The 18,244-nt window shown below is 37.6% G+C and overlaps 1 non-coding gene and 1 pseudogene across 1 annotated transcript; one reads left to right on the forward strand and one right to left on the reverse strand.

The window, feature by feature from the left end:
* Positions 1-526: 526 nt before the first annotated feature.
* LOC138097991 (placental prolactin-related protein 3-like) lies at positions 527-12,611 on the reverse strand (annotated as a pseudogene).
* On the forward strand, positions 8,071-8,181 carry LOC138069845 (U6 spliceosomal RNA). The gene has a single exon (XR_011144113.1). It is a non-coding gene; the product is annotated as a U6 spliceosomal RNA (small nuclear RNA).
* Positions 12,612-18,244: the final 5,633 nt, after the last annotated feature.

An 18,244-nucleotide genomic window follows, 5' to 3' on the forward strand; every position in this document is an offset into this window, starting at 1 on the left:
ATAGCAACCCAGAAGGACTAAGACAGCATCCTAACAATCTTTATACAGTTCAGTAAACCTCATGCTATTCATACAAAGCTACCAAGCACTTATCTTGTCTGGTGTAACACTGTGATAGTTGGCTGACAGTTCGTGGCTGGCTTTCATAAAGAATCTTGAGAATTCAGTCTTCTTTGTGGCATGACCAGAACCATGAACAATTGTCTAAATCTTTGATTCTAATAATGACCAGAATAATTGTCTGTGATTCTTAAGTAATCTCTTAATGGTCTTCTTTGTAATGCCAGGTTCTGCTATTTGTGACTAATTTTAATAGGAGCTTCATTCTCTCAATTGTAAGGGTCAATTTTCTTTTGAGTTTATATTAAATGAAGATAAGAAATTTTAAGAAATTATCCTCTTATATTTTGACATCTCTACAGAGTCTGTGTTTATTTTTTTAAGAGGAGACCCATTTCACAGAGCATGCATTAAAAAGCTATAAATTTCAAAGAAGCTTGCTATGGGATACATCATTATGACCACCTCAGAGCTGGACGGGATGGCTGTGAATAAAGCACGTGTTGGTGATTCGGCATGCCAGGATCTTGGTGTACATGTCAATTTTACGTGAATCCCTATACAGGCACTTGAACATCTTATAAAATGCAGAATGTCGCACATATTCATCGCTGGACCCCCAGGACGCGATTGACCAGTAAATGCGAGCCTCTTGCATCGTCCGCCTTACTGGATAAATAACCTAAATACCCAAATGATAATGACTTATTAAGTGTTTCATTAGTATTTGCTTATCTTTTTTGCTTCTAATTATCAAATTAAGATTTGGAGAAGACATTCTAATATAAAACTCTCTAGATAGGGATTTTGGAGCCAGCCTATGAGAAAACTATTAGGAATCTAAAATGTAGAAACACACTCAAGATTACTTTTAACTTTCTCTTTTCTTCCTTCCCACTCTCATCCTTTGATTTGAGGAGAACAGAGAAAGACAATTGGAACTTCAATAGTATATGTCCTGGGTTACTTTGAACAAAATGCTGATCTTGGAAATTCTGTTCTCTAGTTCTCTTACTCTTGAAAATATTTCAACCACCTGTGCCCAGGAAGAGGCAAGCTTTTGGTGGAATTGTGTGCAATGCAGGGAAGGCTGTCCATGTCAAAAACTGCAGTGAAATTCTGATTCCTTTGCAGTAGAATCTATCACTATGAATGCCTAGGTGCCTGCTTTATGTAGTTGCAATCTAGAATATAGAAGTCATGAATCTTTTTCTTACAAAATGAGATATTTCAAAACACCATACACATTACAAAGGTCACGTCTTTCATTCATGAATAAAGCATGAAAGCCCTCTGCAAGATGCTCACCTGGCTGAATTGCCTCTCTATGAATTCTCGAAGTTCTAGTAGATTTTTCACATTCTCTCTGGCACTTGATAGGATAGTATCTGAGACTTCTTTCATACTCCACAGGTCCCTGACTAGTTGATACACAGGTCTATGCCAGGAGTACAGTAACATGAGTATCCACTTACTAAGGTCTTCATTCTAAGTAACCAGAAGAAACAGTCTCATTAAAATAATCATAATTCAGTGGTTTTGGTAACATGTGATCTTTGCTCAGAGCAGCTGACCTAAAAAGCTTTTGGTTATTCCTATATGTATGCAGAGATTTTTGAAGGCAGTAAAAGTTGCAAAAGTATAAAATGTAAGCTGTTAGTTCACACTTTGCTGAAATATAAAAATCTAGGTTATTTTAGGAACTGACTCTTCTGATGCCTTCTAATTTATAACATGAAGAAATTTCTTTTTTCCTCTGAAATTCTACCACCACTCAGTGAGTTCTTTTGTGTTTGTATATTTGCATGAGAGAATCTGAGTATTTACAGCAAGTCAGTATGTGCCTGCAGTGCCTGACCAGGAAAGAGGGATTCCACCTGTGCCCACGTCATTGTCACCCAGTGATTCATTCGTATTAATGAATCAGATGAGTCCTTTGGATTGATTTTTGATCGGTAATTGTTTTATGATATTACAACAAAGAGGCGAGGAAGAAGACATGGCATTCCTAAATAGGCTTCTCTCCTCAGGTGATCCCGACACCAGCCCCCTGCTGATCTCAGAACATTCTGTTTTGTTGACATGTGTCCGGGCAGAAAATGGCACAGCGTTGTCTTTAGTAACAGCATCAGTGGGATTCACAATGGAGGGTTTCCCCCTCTTAGTTCACTACTACTAGCAGAATTGAGCCTGAAAATCCCGGGGGCTGAAGATCTCTAGTTAATATGCTTGATTTCTTTACAGCCATGAACTGTTTTACTGGTAAAGAACAGAGAACTGAGTAGGATTAAATATAGTAATGCACATAAAGTGGTTAGTAAAATGTATGGCCATGTAGTAACTCTCAATAAGCTTTAAATTTAAGTTTATTGAACAATCCTCTTCTTCTTCCTCTTTGACTTTTTTCCTTTACTTGATCATCCTCACTATTAATGAGTTTAACAGAGGAAAAGAATGCTGGTATCATTAAGAAAGTTGTAAAGACAGAAAATGTTATTTTAAGGGGGGATGAATGTGAAAATATTTTAAGTAATGTTAGGACGAAGGATAACACAGGAAATCAGAAAGGAGAGATTATAACGGTGAAAATTTGGAGCGGCCATAAATGATTGAGGCTTGATATGTAAACCGTGTTGTCCTCAGAACAGAGGCAATTATTGTGGCCATGAAAAGCAAAGCAATGTTTTATAGGACATTTTGGGGGAGACTTACAAATTAAGAATAAAAGGTGACAGAAGAGTCATTGAGGATGATGAACGAAGCAGGTATTAGAGAAGTAGAAGCAGAATCAGGAGAGCCTTGAAAGGCAGATGTGGTGGCTCGGGTGGTGCAGTATAGGTCTCCCATGTAGGAGTCACTAGTAACAGGGAGTACTCAAAACTGTGGTGTGTTTCTTACATATTCATGAATTTTGCAATCATATTTTACACATGAAAGTTCCCATTCATTTCCTGTTTTTGTACAGTATGATAGCTCCAATCCTGTGTCTAATGCTTTGGTTGAACTAAAGTTGTCTGCATGGACAATTTAGATCTGTTATTTATGTTGCTACTACAGATCTTTAGTCATCCCTTGATTTCACTCATGCTTCATCAAGGGCATACTATAATTTCTCTTCAGTTGTTTACGGTTCCTCCACCTTTTTCTGCATGTACACTTACCATTATCTCTAATATTATGAAGCCTGGTAAGCTATATACTGTCTCATTTGACGTAGTGAAAAACCCAGGTGAAAAACTCACGTTCATATTTAGGGCTTCTTCTCTTCCTTGGGGAGTATGGAGGGGATTGGTGTGGCAGCTCTTGGTAGCATTGATAGTGTATGGTAGGTTCTGGGCATATTTTTCATCCTGAAAGTGATCAGGCAGTTAGTTAGGGTTGTTGGGCAGTTGGTAGATGAACCCATTACCAGAACATTAACATGTTTAACAGTCTTGTATATTTTTTAATGAGGGGGCATCACAAAATTTGAAAGTCATTCTTTTCCTACTTTTTCAATACATTGTCTCTATAAAAATGATTTTACATATAACTTTTCTAAGTTCAACCTTTTCCCTTCTATATTTTATTATTATCTTTTTTTTTACTTTTTAGTATTTGAACAAAATATAGTCTTTTGTACCAATACTTGGTGCTTCCCAGGTGACAGTAGTGGTAAAGAACATTCCTGCCAATGCAGGAGATATAACAAGACTCAGGTTTGATCCCTAGGTGAGGAGCATCCCTTGCAAGAGGGTATAGCAGCATACCCCAGTATTCTTGCCTGGCCAATCCTATGGACAGAGGAGCATGTTGGGCTACAGTCAGTAGGGTTGCAAAGAATTGGACACAACTGAAGTTACTTAGAATGCATGCATGCACCTATATTTAACCATTTAGTCTTTTGTTTACTGTGGGTTAGAGCCAATATATTCCCTTATAAGGAGTTATACAGTTGTAACTCTGACATCTCTGAATCCACACACCAAAAACCTTAGTGTTCATCCCAGGTGCAGAATGCAATGTTGTTTATGGTGACAAAGTGTTATGGCAGAAAAACATGGCATAAAGTTATAGGAAATACTAAACAATGGACTGAGAATAATAAGAGTAGAAAAATCTAGCTAACACATTGATAGAGAAAAACTAATTTTTAGCAAAAGTTATGCACATTTCAAGAGATTCCTTGGAAGAGTTGGAGAAAAATGGACAGTCAAAAATGGAGGAATAAACAAAAACTAATGAGTAAAAAGAACTACGTGAATTTAATAGAAACCTTCAGCACCACGTTTTATTAGCTGTCTGCTCTACTGTGTGCTCCTTGATAGACCTAAAAGAATTAACATACAACTTTCAAATACTTTCCTCAGAAAAATAATAACTGTTTCCAATTGAAAACTCCCTTTCTACTGTAGCTCTAAAGCTATTCACTGCAAATCATAAAACAATAAATTGTAGCATTAAAAAAACTAACACTATTTGATTTTGTGACCAGAATTCAGCTTTGTTTAACATGTTCCATCCACACAGTTCACTGCAGAGCAGTTCTCATTTATTGGCTATTTACTCTAAGCCTGGAGAAGAAAGCCCAGAGCAACACTGAAGGACCTGAAAATCAGCATGCTTCCTTTTCCCCAGTCCCACCTAAAAGTGCTTTGTGTCAGGTAGTATTGTGGACTGAATCTGTGTTCTTCAAGTTCATTGTTAGAGCCCTAACTGCCAAAGTACTGTGTTTTGAAAAGGGTTCCAACTTTTTGGGACCCCATGGGAGTTCTCAGGCAAGAATACTGGAGTGGCTTGCTGTTTCCTTCTCCAGGGAATCTTCCAGACTCAGGGATAGAACCCAGGTCTCTGACATTGAGGGCAGATTCTTTACCATCTGAGCCACCGGTGAAGCCCATTAAGGTTAAATGAGCTCTTAGGGTGGAACACTCATCCAATAGGTTTAGTGTCTTCATGAAGCGAAACAGAACACCAGAGAATTCTCTCTGTGTCGCTGTGTCTTTTCCTCTATCTCTCTTCCCCACTGCCCACCCTGTGTGAGGACGAACGGAGAAGCCAGTCTGGGAGGAAAGAGTTCTGACCAGAACCTCACCTTGCTGGCACCCTGATCTGGGACGTCTAGCCTCCAGAACGGTGAGGAAATAAATTTGTTGTTGATTCCACTGAGTCTATTGTATTCTTTTATGGCATTCTTTTTTTTAAATATTTTATTTATTTATTTTTGGCTGTGCTGAGTCTCCATTGCTGCTTTTCTCTAGTTCTGGAGGGCAGGGGCTACTCTCTGGTTGCCGTGCATACGCTTCTCATCGCAGTACCTTCTCTTATTGCCAAGCACAGACTCCAAGGCATGCGGGCTTCAGGAGTTGTGGCTCCCTGACTCTAGAGCGCAGGCTCAGTAGTTGTAGTGCCTGGGCTTAGTTGCTCTTTGGTACGTGGGATCTTCCCTGATCAGGGATCAAACCTGGGTCTCCTGCACTGGCAGGCTGATTCTTTACCACTGAGCTACCAGGGAAGCCCCCTTTTATGGCATTCTTGATGACAAATACTAAATCATTTATTTTAAAAATTTACAAAAGAAAATGAATGAAAGGAAATTGAAAAAGTTATTGCACTTCTTAGGAATCTTTGAGATTTCACAAAACTGATCCTGTTTTCAATTTCCACATCTTATGAGCTGATGGCTTCTTTGACCTAGAGACGGTGTTAATCAAAGTTTGGCTGATGCAGCCTTCTTGTTGAAAGGACAGTATAGCCGTCACTTATGCAAGGGTTCCATCTGCAAGCCTGGAAGGCTACAGTCCATGAGGTTGCAAGAGTCAGACACGACTTAGCAACTAAACCACCACCACCACAGTACTTACAAACTCATGGAACATTATGGTGGAATGCTTAAAGATGTTGTGGGACAGCCTGGAGGCATTGAGAAACAGGTCTGTAAGGGATTCCAGGGGGATATCAAACACGTCAGGACAGCAGGACCGGCATGAGTTGCCTTGGCACAAGAGCAGATTTGACATGATCAGCAGCAGCAGCAGGCAGGACCCTGTTTAATAAAAAACATGAGCCATTCTGAGATGATCTAGTCACCTGATGTTATCAAATCCATCTGGTGGAGGGAAGGCTTCTCTTTCCCTGTTGCTCTGAGCAGGAGTTGGCGCTATAGTAGCTGGGGTGGGAAGGAACGTATTCTGTGTCAATTTAAATGGATGATGATATTTGCACAGATAGATAGTTGGAGAAGTAGGTTACTCCCTGTAATTTTATATTGCTCCCAGAAGTGCTTCTGTGCTCTGCAAACATTTGGAGCTTAATTCTGAGCCAGACTGTTTAGGCCATTTTTAAAAGACAGTTTAGTGTTGGGACTCTGCAGACTCTGGCAACAGGGCCCTCTAGGAATTTGTAATTGTTTCACTCTACATTGACTAATGCTTGAATTTTAGACACTGAAATGACAAGAAAAGTCCAGTTGATCTGTGTGGTTTACCATCACAGTGGGGTAAGAGTAAACACATGACTGACGGATCGCTACTTTTGAGTACAAAGAGAATACTAAGAGAAAAAGGATACTGTACCTTGGATCTGCTCACTCACCTTAGTAACCCGATGCATGTTTTTGATACTTTCCCAAAAGCTTAAACGTGTTAAAATTTGTGTTTCACAAGAACCCTGTGAAATAGCCTTAATCTTCACTATGATCATCAAGTTGTGTTAATGAAGATGTGATGACTTGGAGAGGACAAGTGATTTTCCCCAGGTCCCATTATTAGCAGATACAGGTGACTGGGCACCAGTGCACTCATCTGTTCACTTCCTGATGTCACATCACACATGCCTGTGGCCTTTGGTCCGCATGTGTGTAACCAGGACCACATCAGGAGCTGTGATGACTCTGCTTAAAGAGAAAAATATTTTGTCTTTGACTGCAAAACAAAGCGACCCTAGAATATTGGTTTTATCCACTTGTCCTGCTCTGTCTATAAAACACTCACTGTTACAGTCTCTGACAATTATCAGTGTGGGGGCCTGGTTCTCCTGGCTAGACTTCCTTCTAGGCACCTTGGCGGCTCTTCTACTTTTGTGCATCTTTAATCCTCTCATTACATTTGTTTCTTCAAGAAAACAGCAAATAAATCTCCAAATGGTAATACAAGAATATTACCTGGTCAGCACCCAAGACAACGTCACTGGCTCTGCAAACAAGGCCTGCGCTTTCCTGACTTTGACATTTTAGGGACAAAATTTATCTGTCTGTTCAGGAGTACATCCTGACAACCCATGAGGCTTAGTTTTTGAACCATCTCCAAGCATCTCCTCTTTGATAATAAAACTAGAATTCATGTTTTCATGATGTGTTGTAATATTTCAGAAATTATTCCTGGCACTACCTTTGGCCAAGGAAAGCATAAAATCGTAGACCCTTGCAAGCATGATTTTAATATTACTTTTGCTGTGAGTCCTTTGTACACAAGCAGAATTTAAGACTGAAGTGAGCAAGAATTGAGTATGAACAAGAGAACTGATAAAATAGAGATTTTATCCTCCTGAATGAGACCTGAACATGATTCTTTTTCCAATTTACCAGAAGAGTCATAATTTAATTAAGGATAAGATATCAGCATTTTCTAGATTTTCTCTGCTCTTAGGTAGTTTAAAGAGGCATGGTATCTAAGAATAAAATGGTTAGTTAAAATTAGGTGATGAAAATAAAAGAAGTGGTTCTCAAAGGAAGACATATAAGTTGGAGAAATTTGGGACTATATCTCTCATCAACTAAAGACCTTATTGTGACAGGAAAGGAGAATAATAGCTTATATAACATAGATGTATTTGTGTGCATATATTTCTGTGCATGTATACATGTGTTATGCATAAAAATATGCTTAATTCCTTCATGGAAATTTGAACCTTATAAAATTCGACTTTATAAGAGCTGGTAAATATAGCAGAACACCCAAATTCCTAATGTGGTTGATCATTTATTGGTAGAGGACTAACTATATGATTTGTTTTTCTATTAAAATGTTATTTGTGTGTTTGCTTTGGTAGCACATATATTAAAAAATTGGAATAATACTGAGAAGATTAGCATGGCCCCTGCCCAAGGATGACACACAAATTTGTGAAGCCTTCCATATTTTTCTCTAACAACTTCGAGGGTTGGGACGGGAAGGATGGTGGGAAGGAGGGTCAAGAGCGAGGGGACATAGGTATACCAATGGCTGATTCATGCTGATGTTTGGCCTAAAGCAGTACAGTATTGTAAAGCAATTCCCCTTCAGTTAAACATCAATAAATTCAATTATTAAAACTATTACTGGGGATCATATAACAGGTTCAAATATCCATTGTATGACTAAAGAGGATCTGACTGGAAACTGATGGTGTCAATTATCATTGGTTAGTGATTCATTAACTTTATAGTTGCATGAGAAAAATAAACTAACAAACACTACTATCTGTGATTCCGTGTCTTAGCAAGCTATAATCCTTGTCTGTGTTTGCGTTTAGGAGGCATAGTGCCCAAACTTTGAAACTGAGGCTGTTCCCAGAGGCGCACAGTCGTGAGTCCTGCCCAGGGTGTTTGTTCCTGATGCTGGAGGCTTCTGTTCGCTGGTCTACTAAGGCTGAAATTTTCTCCCCTGAGCATTCTCTGGTTCTATCATGTGCACAAGTCTTTATATTTTGGTTTTCTAATTTGATTCTCTTATTCCTTTAATCAGACTACCAAGTCCCTTTACGATTTATTTTTCAGACCCTTTTGTGCTTTGATCTTTCTGATGCTCATTAGTGTATTTGCTTCCATGTCTACCTCTCTGAGTAGTTTTTAGCGTCTACATAAACCCTACCCTATTCTCTTACTGCCTGGATTTTGGCGTTTTGCATCAGCATATTTTATGAACTTCATTTTCCTTCTGGTGCAGTTTCTGGTATACAGCATAAGCTGGTTGGCTCCTATCTGGCTTTGTCATGTTGTCTCCAAAATTAGAGAAATCTGCTTTCTTTCTAGGCAATACTGCCCCTTGCTTTGAAACCATTGCTAATTTTCTGTTATTTCACTTCCAGCCTCATAAGCTTTGTCTTTCTCAATCTACTGTAACTTGAGTACCATGTGCCTCTATGTTGGTATTACTATTTTAAATAAATATCAACCTAGTATTTCAGAGAATAAAAGGGAATAAAATTACAAGTGTTAGTAATAATGCATTCCCCCAATTTATAATCCAGTAATGCTCCCAGTTTTAACTGACTTTCTATGCATGTATTGTTGAGGTCCCCTACTCATTTTTCCTTACTAGGTGTTTCAATTTTGAAATAGAATGTAGAAAACAATGGAGTGGAAAATTCTGAAAATCACCCTGGATTTTAGATGCCTCAAGGTTAAGTATGTAATTATTACTTTTTTTTAATTAGTAGGGTATTCTGAGCACATATACCTCAGTGTAGAGTGATTGCTATTGAGTGAAGAATGTATACTGTGAACTGCAATCACCAAACAGGTGATTGGAGATAAAGAAAGCAATGCCAGGAAGACACAGGCTTCTGTTCTGGAAGGAAAAACCTTACAGAGTCTCTCATCTACAGTCTACTCTTCAGATTTTTTAAAACACTTGCTCTTCCTCTGCTCATTTAATAATTTGGGTTGTTTTAATTTCTTTTCCTACTGAGTTCCATGAGTTTCTTATATATACTTGTATAGGAAGCCCTTACCAAATATGTGATTTGCAAATATTTTTTTTTTCATTCCATAGGTTGTCATTTCATTTCACTGATGGCTTTTTCTTTACTATGCAGAAGGTTTTGAGTTTGATGTGGTCTCACTAGTTTATTTTTGCAGTTCTTGCCTTTGCTTTGATGACTGAGTTGTTTGAGCTGCTTGTATTTTGGAAAGCAATCCTTTATCAGTTGTTTTATTTGCTATTATCTTCTTCCATGCTTACCAAAACACACAGACTGGCTGAATGGATAAAAAAACAAGACCCATATATATGCTGTCTACAAGAAACCCACTTCAGTCCTAGAGACACATACAGATGGAAAGTGAGAGGATGGAAGAAGATATTCCATGCAAATGGAGAAAAAAAGAAAGCCAGATTGGCAATTCTCATATCAAAAAAAAAAATAGACCTTAAAATCAAAACTATTATAAGACATAAAGAAGGACACTACCAAATGATCAAGGGATCAGTCCAAGAAGAAGACATAACAGTTTTAACTATTTATGTACTCTACATAAGAACACCTCAATACATAAGGTAAACACTAACTGACATTAAAGGGGATATTGACAGTAACACAATAATAGTAGGCATGTTAACACTGCACCTATACAAATGGACAGGTCATCAAAATAGAAAAGTAATAAGGAAACATAAGCCTAAAAGTAAATGTTAGAGCAAACAGACCTAACTGATATCTTAGCACATTCCATCAAATGCAGAAGAATACAATTTCTTCTCAAGTGCACATGGAACATTTTCCTCATCTTGGGTCACTAATCAGACCTCAGTAACTTTAAGGAAATTGAAATTATTTCAAGCATTTTCTCTGACCCAAATACTATAAGACTAGATATTGATAATAGGAAAAAATAAAATTAAAGAACACAAACACATGGTGATTGAACAGCACATTTCTAAATAATGAACAGGTTACTGAAGAAATAAGGGAAATCAAAACATTCCTAGAAACAAAGAACAATGAAAACATGATGATCTAAAACCTACAGGATGCAACAAAAGCAGTTCTAAGAGGGAACTTTATAGTAATAGAAATCCTACCTCAAGAAACACACAAACAGACAACCTAACTTTACATATCTTTAACTCTTTTATATTTCTCTTATCAAAGTCTTAAAGGTTTTCTATAAAATTTTTCAACACCTTGCTTAAGGTTATTTCTAAGTGGTTTATCCTTTTTTGATGCAATAGTAAATGGGATTGTTTTCTTTATTCCATTTTCTATTGTTCATTGTTGATATATAGGTCGGCAACTGAGTTTCGTATATTGAAATATAGGAAACATAATATATGCTACATCTTTAAAGAATAGACATTTTCCCACAAATAAGACATATAGATGATCAAAAGGTATATGACAAGATGCTCAGCATCACTAATAATCAAACAAAATGAAGATCAAAAGCACAAGAGAAATCACCTCATACCTGTTTGAAAGGCTAATACCAAAAATATAAGAAATGAAAAATGTTATTGAGGATGTGGAGAAAAGGAGTGCTTATGCACTGTTGGTAGGGATGCAACTCCCACAGAAACATACTCTGGAGTTTCCACAAGAAATTTAAAAGAGAACAGTTATGTGATCCATTATCCCACTTCTGGATATATAGTCAAAGGAAATGAAATATTGTCTCAAAGAGATATCCCTATTCCCATGCTCATTGCAGCATTGGGTAGCCTTGTTATAGAAACAACAATTTTTCAACAGGTGAATGGATTAAAACAATGTGATGTGACATATATAGGTAAATATTATTTAGCCATTAGAAAAAGAAAGAAATTCTTCCATTTGTGGCAACATGGATGAAACTGGAGGCATTATGCTAAGTGAACTAAGTCAGAGAAAGACAAATACCATAGGATCTCAAGTATAAGGAGTTCCAAAAAAAACAAAAGATGGAACTCAGAGTAGAAAAGTGATTGCCAAAGACTGGAGGGTACGACAAATAGGGAGATTTTTAAAGGTTAAATATTTTCATGTATAAAAAATTAATAAGGTCTGAGGATCTAATTTTGAGTGTAATGATCTAATCATGAGATCTAATTATGAGATTGAACAAGCTCTGGGAGTTGGTTATGGACAGGGAAGTCAGTGTTGCCACAGTCCATGGGGTCTCAAAGAGTGGGACACCACTGAATGACGGACTGAACTGAAGAGAGTGGAACTTACCTGTGTTCTCCTCAAAAAACAAAAGTTAAATATATGTGGTGATGGCAATGTTACTTAATAGAAAAGGAAACTCGTTGCTAATACATGCACAAATAGGGGTGGGCAAGATGACGGAGGGGTGCATGACCTCTCTCCATGGATGCATCAAGAACATCCAAAGACTCAGCAGTTCCCACAGAAGACCAGGTGAATACTGGCAGCACTTCCTGACTACTGAGAAGAAATATCCGGATCCATACAGAACTTGGTAAGAAAAAGGGAAGAAGGGACAAGGAGGAAGGGGAAAGAAGGAGAAGAGCAAGTGGGACCAGCCTGCACCTGGGGGAGAAGGAGCTGAAACACCAGGGAGAGATTCCTGCCTCCATGGCCATCCACTGGGACAGGGGAGGCATTTGAAGCAGTTGGGGAGTGAACTCACTAATCTGTCACAGTCTGAACAGAGTGAGAACCACACAGACAAGCCATGCTGCAGCCTTTCATACCTTGGACAGGGTTGTAAGTCCACTGGTGTCCACAGAAGCTGGAAGCTGGAGCCATGGGGATTGCAGAATGATCCCAGGGAGAGGACTCCTGTTGACCGTGGGGAGTCAGCCAGATGGGATGGGATGGGATGGAGGAAATCTGCTGCATGGAATGCTTCTTAAGGAAAACTATCAGGCCATAAAAGTCGGGTTCCACTGCCTGTGGAGTAGAGCTATCTCTTTCTCGATGCTGGTACCTGCAGGTTGAGCAATAGAGAAAGACCTCAGTGAGGGTGGTCCTTGAGTGCCTGATGCACTAAGCAATGGAGAATTTTGAAAGTCTATATACCCTCCCCTACCCTATTCTCTGTCTACATTTTGGGTTTTAGCACCGTAATATCTTTATGAAATTAAATTTCTTCTGGTAGAGTTTCTGGTTTACAAATTACTCTAACTCCTCACAGCTGGCTCATTCTTGCTGTTTCAGGAAACTTTGAGAACCTTCCTTCCTCTCAAGGCCATACTGCCCTTTCCTTTACTACCATTGCCGACTTCCCATACTTTCACTTCTTGCCTAATATATTCTATGTCTTTCTCTATTCACTATAACTTTAGTAGTATGTGTCCCTATGTTGGTATTAATAATTATAATTAATTATTATCCTGATGCCGTCGAGAACCAAAAGGACTACAGTTACAACAGTAGTAATAAGTTACCCCCAAATTAGAATCCATTAATGCTCTCATTTAAAAATGATTTTCTATCTATATATTATTGAGGTCTCTTAACTCATTTCCCTTACTAGGTGGCTCAATTCTGAAATGAAACATAGAAAACAAAGGAGTGGTAAACTCTGGAAATTACCTTCCTTTTGATATGCCTCATTAGTAAGTATGCAAATATTAGTTGTTGTTTTTTTTCCCCAGTGGGGCTGTTCTTAGTACATATTATAGCTCACTGTGGGATGACTGCTATTGACTGAAGAACGTACACTGTGAACTGTAATTGTAAAACAAGTGAGTGGAGAATAAGAAAGTAATGCCAGGAAGGCATAGGCTTTTGTTGTTGTAGAAGAAAAACCTTGCTGTGTCTCTCATCTACAGGCTAATGTTCAGATTTAATGAAACTGTCACTTTTCTTATGCTCCATTAAAAATTTGGATTATTTTTGGTTTTCTATCCTTGAGTTGTATGTGTCATGTATTTTTGGACATTAAGCCCTTATCAAATATATGATTTGAAAATATCTTCTGTCAATCTGTAAATTTCCATTTGATTTTGTTGATGTTTCTTTGTTTGGAGTTTGATGTCGTCCCACTTGTATGTTTTTGCAGTTGTTGCCTTTGCTTTTGGTGTGAAACCCAAAAACTCATTGCAAAGACTGATGGCAAGAAGATTACCTCGATGTTTTCTTCTAGGGGTTTAATCGCTTAAAGTTCTTTGTTCAACTTTTTAATCCCTTTTTAGTTGACTTTTGTGTATGGTAAAAGACAGGGGCATAGATTTTCATAGGACTATCCAGTATTTCCAGTGTCATTTTTGAAAACTTGTCCTTTCCCCACTGAATATTCTTGGCTCCTTTTTCATAAGCTAACCAACAATATATGGATGTGCATTTCTTGCTAGCTTCTCTGTTCTTCTGTATTGATCTCTGTGTCTGTTTTCCTGCCAGAAGCAAATCATTCTGTTTTGATTACTATAGCTTTCTAATACAATTTCACTCCAGCACTCTTGCCTGGAAAATCCCATGGACAGAGGAGCCTGGTAGGCTGCAGTCCATGGGGTCACCAAGAGTCGGACATGACTGAGCGACTTCACTTTCACTTTTCACTTTCATACATTGGAGAAAGAAATGGCAGCCCACTCCAGTGTTCTTGCTTGGAGAATCCCAGGGACGGGGACAGGGAAGACTGGCATCTTGCAGTCTATGGAGTCACAAAGGGTCAGACATGACCAGGCAACTGAACAACAGTTTTATACAAGTTGTAGAAGTTTCTTTTTTCTGTTTTGTGAAAAATGCCTTGGAATTTTGAAAGAGACTGCAGTGAATATGTAAATAGCTTTGGGTAGTATGGATGTATTAACAATATTAATTCTTCCAGCCCATAAATATGAAATATATTTCCTTCTGTGTCTTTTAAACATTTCTTTCATGTGTGCCTTGAATGTTTTCATACATAGATCTTTCAACACCTTGCTTAAATATATTTCTAAGTATTTTATGTTTTGATGCAATTGTAAATGGATTATTTGTATTTCTGTAATTTGTTTTGGTGTATGGAAAGGTAACTGAGTTTTATATATTCAAATACAGTATACAAAATGCATGCTATTTTTTACAGAGTAAACAATTTCCCCCCCAAATAAGATACAGACAAAAAGAATGCCCAAGAAATATATGACAAGATGCTCAAAATCACTATCAGTGAAGTGCAAATCAAAAATACAATATACACCACCTCTTTCTTGTTTAAATGGCTTTTACCAAAAAGTAAGAAATAAGTGTGGTTGAGGATGTCTAGAAAATGGAGGTCTTAATGGATTATTGGTAGGAATGTTTATTGGTGCAACTCCCATGGAATACCTTCTGGAAGTTTCTCACAAAATTCCACAAAGAACTGTTATGTGCCCATTAATCCCACTCCTGTATATTTGTTTATTTCTGCATATATATTTAAAGGAAATGAAATAGACATCTCAAAAAGAAATCTGCACTCCCATGTTCATTGCATCAATATTCACAGTAGCCAGGAAACAACCACTTATGGGAACAATCTAAGTATTTGTTAGCAGGTAAAAAGATTACAACAATGCGACATGATATATATATATGTGTGTGTGTGTGTGTGTCTGTGTCTGTGTGTGTGTGTATGTGTGTGTGTGTGTGTGTGTGAATCATATTTAGCCATTAAAAAAAAGTCCTCCATTTGTGGCAGCATGGATGAAATTGGAGGGCCTAATGCTAAGTGAAACATGTTAGAGAAAGACAGTTACTCTATGATCTCAATTGTAAGGAATCTAAAAAGAAAAAAAAAAATGGAACTCAGAAACAGCATAGGTAAGTGATTGCCAAGGCTTGGAGAGTGGGAGAAATAGGGATGGGTTTGTAAAAGGTTATACATTTTAACATATGAAAATTATAAAGTCTGAGGTGACTATAACTGATAAAATTGTGTTGTATAATTGATGCTGTCTAAGAGAGTGGAACTTACCTGTGTTCTCTTCAAAAAATAAAAAGTAAACATGTCAGATGACAGGAATGTGACTTATTAATAAACAGGAAAGATCTTTTCTAACACATATGTAAATGAGGGTCATCACTATGGCAGAGGGGTAGGTGGAAATGGCAAGTATACTGGAGTGGGTTGCCATTTCCTCCTCCAGAGGAGCTTCCTGACCTAGGGATTGAACCATCTCCTGTGTCTCCTGCATTGCACGCAGATTCTTCAGCTTTTGAGCCATCAGGGAAGTCCTAACAAAACTACCATATGTCCTAGGAATTCTACTATTGGGCATATACCCTGAGAAAACCATAATCCATAAAGACACGTGTACCCAAAATTCATTGCAACAGTGTTTACAATAGCCAGGACATGGAAGCAGTCTAGACGTGCATTGAGAGAGGAATGGATAAAGAAGGTGAGGTACACCTATACAAGGGAATTTTAATTAACTTTAAAAAGAAGCGAATTTGGGTCACTTGAGCTGAGGTGGATGAACCTGCAGCTTGTTATGTAGAGTGAAGTAAGTCAGAAAGAGAAAACCAAATATTGTATATTAATGTGTATATGGAATCTAGAAAAATGGCACTGGTTAATGTATTTTCAGGGCAGGAAGAGAGACACAGACAGAGAAGAGATTTGTGGATACAATGGGGGAAGAAGAGGGCAAGTTGAATTGAGAGAGTAGCATTGATACATAGTACATTACCATATATAAAAAATTAATAGATAGCTAGTGGGAAGTGGCTGAGTGACACAGGAAGCTTAGCCAGTGCTCTGTGACAACCTAGAGATGTGGGATGGGGTGCGTGGTAGGAGGATTCAAGAGGGAGGGGATACATGTATACTTATGGCTGATTCACATCGTTGTACAGCAGAAACCAACACATTGTAAAGAAATTATACTCCAATTAAAAGCAAATTTAAAAAATAATATATACATATATCGAATTATCAAGTTACATACTTTAAATATCTTACACTTTTATTTGCGAATTCTGTCTCAAAAAATACTCTGCTTGCTAGTCACTATTCATGACATTTGATTTATATATGTCAGTGTCTACATAGGAAAAACAAAAACTTTGCAGTATCTGCTGAGATAGGCAAAATGGAGACTTTTTCGATGCTTAAATATCACTTAAGCAAAAGGATTAATAATTAAGTAGTTATCAGTGGATGACTAGCCCCTCAGCCTCTGGCCTCACTTTTAACTGGACCCTCTTCTCCTCTTTCTAGTGCTTTGGTAGGTTCCTTATCTTTGAGGGCAAATTTAACAAGTCAGCTTCCATACAAATGTTATAACTGGGTGCTTAGTCCCCAGAGGTGACAAAGTCCCTTATACTTGAACCTGCCTGTGTGAAACAAAAGCCTCCCAGAATCATTCATGTTTTTAAGGAGATCCAAGAGGCTGAGGGTAGCACTGAGGGGGAAGTTTTGTTTTCCAAGCTGGATCCTCTTGTCAGGACTAGATCAGGGGTGTGTGAAATTTTTCAGGCTGCTTGAGCAGCATTGGCTGTTTTATGCTTGCACACATATGCCCATCACACACACACAACACACCCCACATAATAAATGACTGGCATGAAAGGAAAGTCAGGTTCCCATTTTCCAGTGACTGAAGATAAAAAATTTAGACTGATCTTGTTGCCCTAATTCTCTTCTTTTCAGAGTAAAATGTGAATAAAAAACGTGAAAATCCCACACAAAATCTTCAAATCAGAAGAGAATTTTAACGTTCCTCCTTCATTATCTTAAAATAAAAATATTCAACAAATATAAATATGAATACATCAATACATTCATACAGATATACATAAAGGGTAGCTGAAGGATCTTCTAACAAGGATGTCATTAACTTTGGTGTGGAAGGTCTGTGACAGTGTTATGATGACCAGTCACTGAAGGTTTGACATTTTTCATGGGGTTGAAATATATTTTTTCTTCCGGACACTTCAGATCATAAAGCCTTTGTGGGGCTACAGCAAAAACCGAGAAACTTGCTCTTGTTTTGCTATCACTACCTCTGATTTTTTAACCTCTGGGGGTGTCTTATCAACAGAAGTCTCATCTGAAATGGCTGCTGTTAAAATGAACATGTGTTGCATTTGAAAAGATATTTGTATTATTTGTTACTATAAAGCTGAAATTTTTGACTACTTTTCCATTCTGTAGGAAATTTTACATTTTAAAATATGAGTGCTTGTAGAATTAAAGATTTTAAAATTTAATTTAAAAAAATAATAAATAAAATAAAATAAAATTATAAAAAAATAAAAGCAAAAAAAAATAAAGTTATATGGACTTTGCATAAGAGTTTTAAAAAATTAATGCTTTGATCAATATTTGGAACTAGAAAATAGGATTGGGGTGACCTGATTTCTCTCAGTCCTTTGCTTGGTTACAGAGTGGGGACCACATCCGATGGTGACCATTCTGCTCCTCATACAATTCCTGGGAAGTCAGTCCACAGTCTCCTTTAATGATCCACCCCAGGACTCAACAACCCAGATTGTTAACATTTCTTATTATATATACCTTGAAGCTTGAAGTCATTCCATGTTTTGTTTTCCATTTTCCATGGAATTTGAAACCTCTTTAATCTAATAATTC

The sequence above is a fragment of the Capricornis sumatraensis genome, chromosome 22 (assembly GCF_032405125.1).
Source record: "Capricornis sumatraensis isolate serow.1 chromosome 22, serow.2, whole genome shotgun sequence".
NCBI lineage: Eukaryota > Metazoa > Chordata > Mammalia > Artiodactyla > Bovidae > Capricornis > Capricornis sumatraensis.